At 44.3% G+C, this 6,871-nt stretch overlaps 1 pseudogene; it reads left to right on the forward strand.

Annotated features, from left to right (window-relative positions):
- The first annotated feature begins 1,326 nt into the window (after nt 1–1,326).
- LOC122690427 lies at nt 1,327–3,655 on the forward strand (annotated as a pseudogene).
- Nucleotides 3,656–6,871: the final 3,216 nt, after the last annotated feature.

A 6,871-nucleotide genomic window follows, 5' to 3' on the forward strand; every position in this document is an offset into this window, starting at 1 on the left:
TGCTTTTGTGCCAGTACCATGCTTTTTTTTGATTACTAGAGATTTGTTTTATATTCTGCAGTCCAGGAGGGTTATAACTCCAACTTTCTCTACTTTTCGTTTTTTTTTTTTTTTTTTTTAAGTTTTATTTTTATTCTTTTTTTTTTTTTTTTGGTCATACATTGATATGAATCAGCCATAGAGTTACACGTATTCCCCATCCAGATCCCCCCTCCCACCTCCCTCTCCACCCGATTCTAAAGTTCATTTTGCAGTTCTGTGTCTTTTGTAGTTCCATGTGAATTTTAGGATTATTTGTTATACTTCTGTGAAAAATGTCATTGATATTTTGATAGGGCTTCTATTAAATCAGTAGATTACTTTGGGTAGTATGAACATTTTAAACATGAATCCTTCCATTCCAAGAACATTGGATATCTTCCCATTTCATTATAGAATCTTCAAATTCCTTCATCAATTTTCTGTACTGTTCAGAGTATAGGTCTTTCACCTCCTTAGGGAACTCCTTTTCTTGTTGTTTCATTCTTTCTGATGCTATGCAGGTGGCCATAACATCTAGCCCCCAGAGTGTATGAGCCGAGGCTCTAAGCCAGGAAAACGTCCCCCACCGGGGGTGGGGGGCGGGATCCCCGATGTGAAGCGGCGTCTGGGATGCCTGGGACAGCAGGACCGGTGCAGCAGTCCTTTCCTTCCCTCAACCCTGCCCTCTGCCCCCTTGGGGGTCTTCTTTCTCGGCCAGTCTCCGGACTTCTGGCTTTTCTGTTTGACTCAGGGAGGAGTTCTTAGAGCCCCCTCCCTGCCCGAGCCCCGAGGGCTGCGGTGCCGGGGCAGGTGGGGGGAGAGGGCCGGGGAGGGGTCGGGGGGGAGGCCACAGCCTCCACTCAGAAGAAACTTTATAAAACAAAAATCTGGAGCCTCCCAAATGTGACTGTCAGGGAGAGTGTCCTGGGAAGGGCAGAAGACCCCGCTTGAAGAGACTCAGGAAGAGGAAAAGAGGAAGTAAGCGGGGCCGCAACCGCCTCTGCAGAAGAGACCCGGGTGGCCCGGCTTGGTGATCCCAGCCCTGCTTCTTGCTCAGTAATGCACGGGAGCTGCCACGCTGCTGCCTCGGCCCCGAGGAGGACAGGAAGCACCCCACTTTCTCAGTGCCACCAGTTCTTCTCTAAAGTGGAGTCTCAACCATCAGTGAGATATATAAGAGACTATCAAATATTTGGAATACTTCCTTAGGATAAATTGCCAGAAGTGGGTTAGAGGATTGTGAAAACCTTTGCATCTTCTGATAGCCTAGCCAAGGTCCAAGAAGTAGCAAGCTGGCTTTTGGAAATGAATCAGGAACTGTTCTCTGTGGGCAGCAAAAGAGGACAAACTGGAGGCTCTCTGAGAGGAAACCCTTCCTCCAGCCAGGCAGATGAGGAGCAGATGAATCATGTGGTGGAACAGGAACAGCAGCAGCAGCAGCAGCAGCTCAGACACCAAGAGGCAGAGCACACTGTGAGGAATGGTGAAGTCGTTGGAGCAGAACCTAGACCTGGACACCAAAATGATTCCCAACAAGGACAGTTGGAAGAAAACAACAACTGGTTTATTTTGGTAGATGAGGACTCCTCCAGAAACCAGGAAGGACAGGAGGAAGAACATGCTGGTGAACAAGATGAGGAGGAAGAAGAAATGGACCAGGAGAGTGATGATTTTTATCAGTCTGATGACAGCAGCAGGGAAGATGAACATACACATAGTAACAGTGTCACAAACTCTAATAGTATTGTGGACCTCCCTATTCACCAATTCTCCTCCCAGTTCTATACAAAGGCAACAAAATTGAAAAGAAAGTTGGACCATGGTTCTGAGATCTGCCTTTTTTCTTTGGGAAAGCAACCATGCAAAGTCTCAGGATATACAATTACCACTGGGCTTGTACCATGTTCAGCAACACCAACAACTTTTGCAGACCTGAGAGCAGCCAACGGTCAAGGGCAACAATGACATGGAATTACATCTGTGCAACCACCTATAGGCCCCCAGGAATGGTTGAAAATGTTTCAAAGCTGGAGTGGACCAGAGAAATTGCTTGCTTTAGATGAACTTATTGATAGCTGTGAACCAACCCAGGTAAAATATACAATGCAAGTGATAGAATCCCAGTTTCAATGAGACTTCATTTCCTTGCTCCCTAAAGAGCTGGCACTTTATGTGCTTTAATTCATGGAACCTAAAGACCTGCTACAAGCAGCTCAGACTTGTCTTTACTGGAGGATATTGGCTGAAGACAACCTTCTCTGGAGAGAAAAATGCAAAGAAAAGGGTACTGATGAACCATTGCACATCAAGAGAAGAAAAGTAATAAAATCAGGTTTCATTCATAGTCCATGGAAAAGTGCATACATCAGACAGTGCAGAATTGATTCTGACTGGAGGCGAGGAGAACTCAAGTCTCCTAAGGTGCTGAAAGGACATGATGATCACGTGATCACATGCTTACAGTTTTGTGGTAACTGAATAGTTAGTGGTTCTGATGACAACACTTTAAAAGTTTGGTAAGTAGTCACAGGCAAAGGTCTGAGGACATTAGTGGGACACAGAGGTGGAGTATGGTCATTACATATGAAAGACAATATCATCATTAGTGGGTCAACAGATTGGACTCTCAAAGTATGGAATGCAGACATGGGAGAATGTATACACACTTTATAGTCATACTTCCACTGTGCGTTGTATGCATCTCCATGAAAAAAAAGAGTTGTTAGGGGTTCTTGAGATGCCTCCCTTAGGGTTTGGGATATTGAGACAGGTCAGTGTTTACATGTGTTGATGGGTCATGTAGCAGCAGTCTGCTGTGTTCAATATGATGGCAGGAGGGTTTTGAATGGAGCATATGACTTCATGTTGAAGGTGTGGGGCCCAGAGACATCACTTTGCCAACAAAGGTCCATCTAGTCAAGGCTCTGGTTTTTCCAGTAGTCATGTATGGATGTGAGAGCTAGACTATAAAGAAAGCTGAGAACTGAAGAATTGATGCTTTTGAACTGTGGTGTTAGAGAAGACTCTTGAGAGTCCCTTGGACTGCAAGGAGATCCAACCAGTCCATCCTAAAGGAAATCAGTGCTGAATATTCATGGGAAGGACTGATGCTGAGCTGAAACTCCAATACTTTGGCCACTGGATGCAAAGAACTGACTCATTTGAAAAGACCCTGATTCTGGGAAAGATTGAAGGTGGGAGAAGGGGACAGCAGAGGATGAGATGGTTGGATGGCATCACTGACTCGATGGACATGAGTTTGAGTAAACTCCAGGAGTTGGTGATGGACAGGGAGACCTGGCGTGCTGCAGTCCATGGGGTTGCAAAGAGTTGAACATGACTGAGTGACTGAACTGAACTGATTTCTAGGAACATCACTGGACCTGTTGTGGGCAGTGTGAGATCAGCTCAGATTCAGATTTGGCCTTACTCCAATTGGTATTTGCTTCCAGAGTCAATAGTCCACAGACTCAGGATAATTGTGGGGATTTAATCTGCTGCACCTGTGGCTGCTGGAGCTAATTCCCTTCTTCTTCTTTGTTCCCACAACCCCTGGTATTCTTCTTTGGTTTTGTGCCTGCCTCTGTTTGTAGGGTACCTTCTGGTTTCTCTTCACTCCCCAGACAAGGGATGAGGCTTATTAGAGCTAATTTACTCAGTCAAGTGGGGAGAGGTGGTATGACAGCCACAATTAGGATGTACTAGGGACTGCATTTTGATCTCTTCTTCCTCTGCCTTTTCTAAAACCAGCTTGAACATCTGGAAGTTCATGGTTCACATATTGCTGAAGCCTGGCTTGCAGAATTTTGAGCATTACTTTACTAGCGTTGAAGATGAGGGCAATTGTGCAGTAGTTTGAGCATTCTTTGGGATTGCCTTTCTTAGGGATTGGAATGAAAATGGACCTTTTCCAGTCCTGTGGCCACTGCTGAGTTTTCCAAATTTGCTGGCATATTGGGTGAAGCACTTTCACAGCATCATCTTTCAGGATTTGAAATAGCTCAACTGGAGTTCCATCACATCCACTAGTTTTGTTTATAGTGATGCTTTCTAAGGCCCACTTGACTTCACATTCCAGGATGTCTGGCTCTAGGTGAGTGATCACACCATTGGGATTATCTGGCTCATGAAGATCTTTTTTGTACAGTTCTTCTGTGTTTTCTTGTCACCTCTTCCTAATATCTTCTCCTTCTGTTAAGTCCATACCATTTCTGTCTTTTATCGAACCCATCTTGGCGTGAAATGTTCCCTTGGTATCTCTAATTTTCTTGAAGAGATCTCTAGTCTTTCCCATTCTGTTGTTTTCCTCTATTTTTTTTTGCATTGTTCACTGAGGAAGGCTTTCTTATCTCTCCTGGCTATTCTTTGGGACTCTGCATTGAAATGGGAATATCGTTCCTTTACTCCTTTGCTTTTTGCTTCTCTTCTTTTCACAGCTATTTGTAAGGCCTCCTCAGACAACCATTTTGCCTTTCTGCATTTCTTTTCCTTGGGGATGGTCTTGATCCCTGTCTCCTACATAATGTCATGAACTTCCATCCATAGTTCATCAGGCTCTCTGTCTATCAGATCTAGTCCCTTAAATCTGTTGCTCACTTCCACTGTAAAGTCATAAGGGATGTGATTTAGGTCATACCTGAATGGTTTAGTGGTTTTCCCTGCTTTCTTCAGTTTAAGTCTGAATTTGGCAATACAGAGTTCATGATCTGAGCCACAGTCAGCTCCTAGTCTTGTTTTTGCTGACTGTTCAGAGCTTCTCCATCTTTGGCTGCAAAGAATATAATCAATCTGATTTCAGTGTTGACCATCTGGTGATGTCCATGTGTACAGTCTTCTCTTGTGTTGTTGGAAAAGGGTGTTTGCTATGACCAGTGCATTCTCTTGGCAAAACTCTATTAGTCTTTGCCCTGCTTCATTCCTTACTCCAAGGCCAAATTTGCCTGTTATTCCAGGTGTTTCTTGACTTCCTACTTTTGCATTCCAGTCCCCTATAATGAAAACGACATCTTTTTTGGGTGTTAGTTCTAAAAGGTCTTGTAGGTCTTCCTAGAACCGTTCAACTTCAGCTTCTTCAGTGCTACTGGTTGGGGCAAGGGTTGGATTACTGTGATATTGAATGGTTTGCCTTAGAAAAGAACAGAGATCATTCTGTCGTTTTTGAGATTGCATCCAAGTACTGCATTTCAGACTCTCTTGTTGACCATGATGGCTACTCCATTTCTTCTAAGGGATTCCTGCCCACAGTAGTAGATATAATGGTCATCTGAGTTAAATTCACCCATTCCAGTCCATTTTAGTTCTCTGATTCCTAGAATGTCAACATTCACTCTTGCCATCTCTTTTTTGACCACTTCCAATTTGCCTTGATTCATGGACCTCACATTCCAGGATCCTATGCAATATTGCTCTTTACAGCATTGGACCTTTCTTCTATCACCAGTCACATCCATAACTGGGTGTTGTTTTTGCTTTGGCTCCATCCCTTCATTCTATCTGGAGTTATTTCTCCACTGATCTCCAGTAGCATATTGGGCACCTACCGACCTGGGGAGTTACTCTTTCAGTATCCTATCATTTTGCCTCCTCATACTGTTCTTGGGGTTCTCAAGGCAAGAATACTGAAGTGGTTTGCCATTCCCTTCTCCAGTGGACCACATTCTGTCAGACCTCTCCACCATGACCTGACCATCTTGGGTGGCCCCAAGATAAAATTTCCAATATCCACTGGATCATGGAAAGAGAGTTCTAGAAAAAAACATCTATTTTTGCTTTATTGACTACACCAAAGCCTTTGACTGTGTGGATCACAATAAACTGTGGAAAATTCTGAATGAGATGGGAATACCAGACCACCTGACCTGCCTCTTGAGAAACCTGTATGCAGGTCAGGAAGCCACAGTTAGAATTGGACATGGAACAACAGACTGGTTCCAAATAGGAAAAGGAGTACGTCAAGGCTGTATATTGTCACCCTGCTTATTTAACTTATATGCAGAGTACATCATGAGAAATGCTGGGCTGGAAGAAGCACAAGCTGGAATCAAGATTGTTGGGAGAAATATCAATAACCTCAGATATGCAGATGACACCACACTTATGGCAGAAAGTGAAGAGGAACTAAAAAGCCTCTTGATGAAAATGAAAGAGGAGAGTGAAAAAGTGGGCCTAAAGCTCAACATTCAGAAAACTAAGATCATGGCATCTGGTTCCATCACCTAATGGGAAATAGATGGGGAGACAGTGGAAACAGTGTCAGACTTTATTTTTGGGGGGCTCCAAAATGACTGCAGATGGTGAATGCAGCCATGAAATTAAAAGACGCTTATTCCTTGGAAGGAAAGTTATGACCAGTCTAGACAGCATATCAAAAAGCAGAGACATTACTTTGCCAACAAACGTCCGTCCGGTTAAGGCTATGGTTTTTCCAGTGGTCATGTATGGATGTGAGAGTTGGACTGTGAAGAAAGCTGAGTGCCAAAAAATCGATGCTTTTGAACTGTGGTGTTGGAGAAGACTCTTGAGAATCCCTTGGACTGCAAGGAGATCCAACCAGTCCATCCTAAAGGAGATCAGTCCTGGGTGTTCGTTGTAAGGACTGATGCTGAAGCTGAAACTCCATTACTTTGGCCACCTCATGCGAAGAGTTGACTCATTGGAAAAGACCCTGATGCTGGGAGGGATTGGTGGCAGGAGGAGAAGGGGACGACAGAGGATGAGATGGCTGGATGGCATCACCGACTCGATGGCCATGGGTTTGGGTAGACTCTGGGAATTGGTGATGGACAGGGAGGCCTGGCGTGTAGCGATTCATGGGGTCACAAAGAGTCAGAGACGACTGAGTGACTGAACT

The sequence above is a fragment of the Cervus elaphus genome, chromosome X (assembly GCF_910594005.1).
Source record: "Cervus elaphus chromosome X, mCerEla1.1, whole genome shotgun sequence".
NCBI classification, from domain to species: domain Eukaryota; kingdom Metazoa; phylum Chordata; class Mammalia; order Artiodactyla; family Cervidae; genus Cervus; species Cervus elaphus.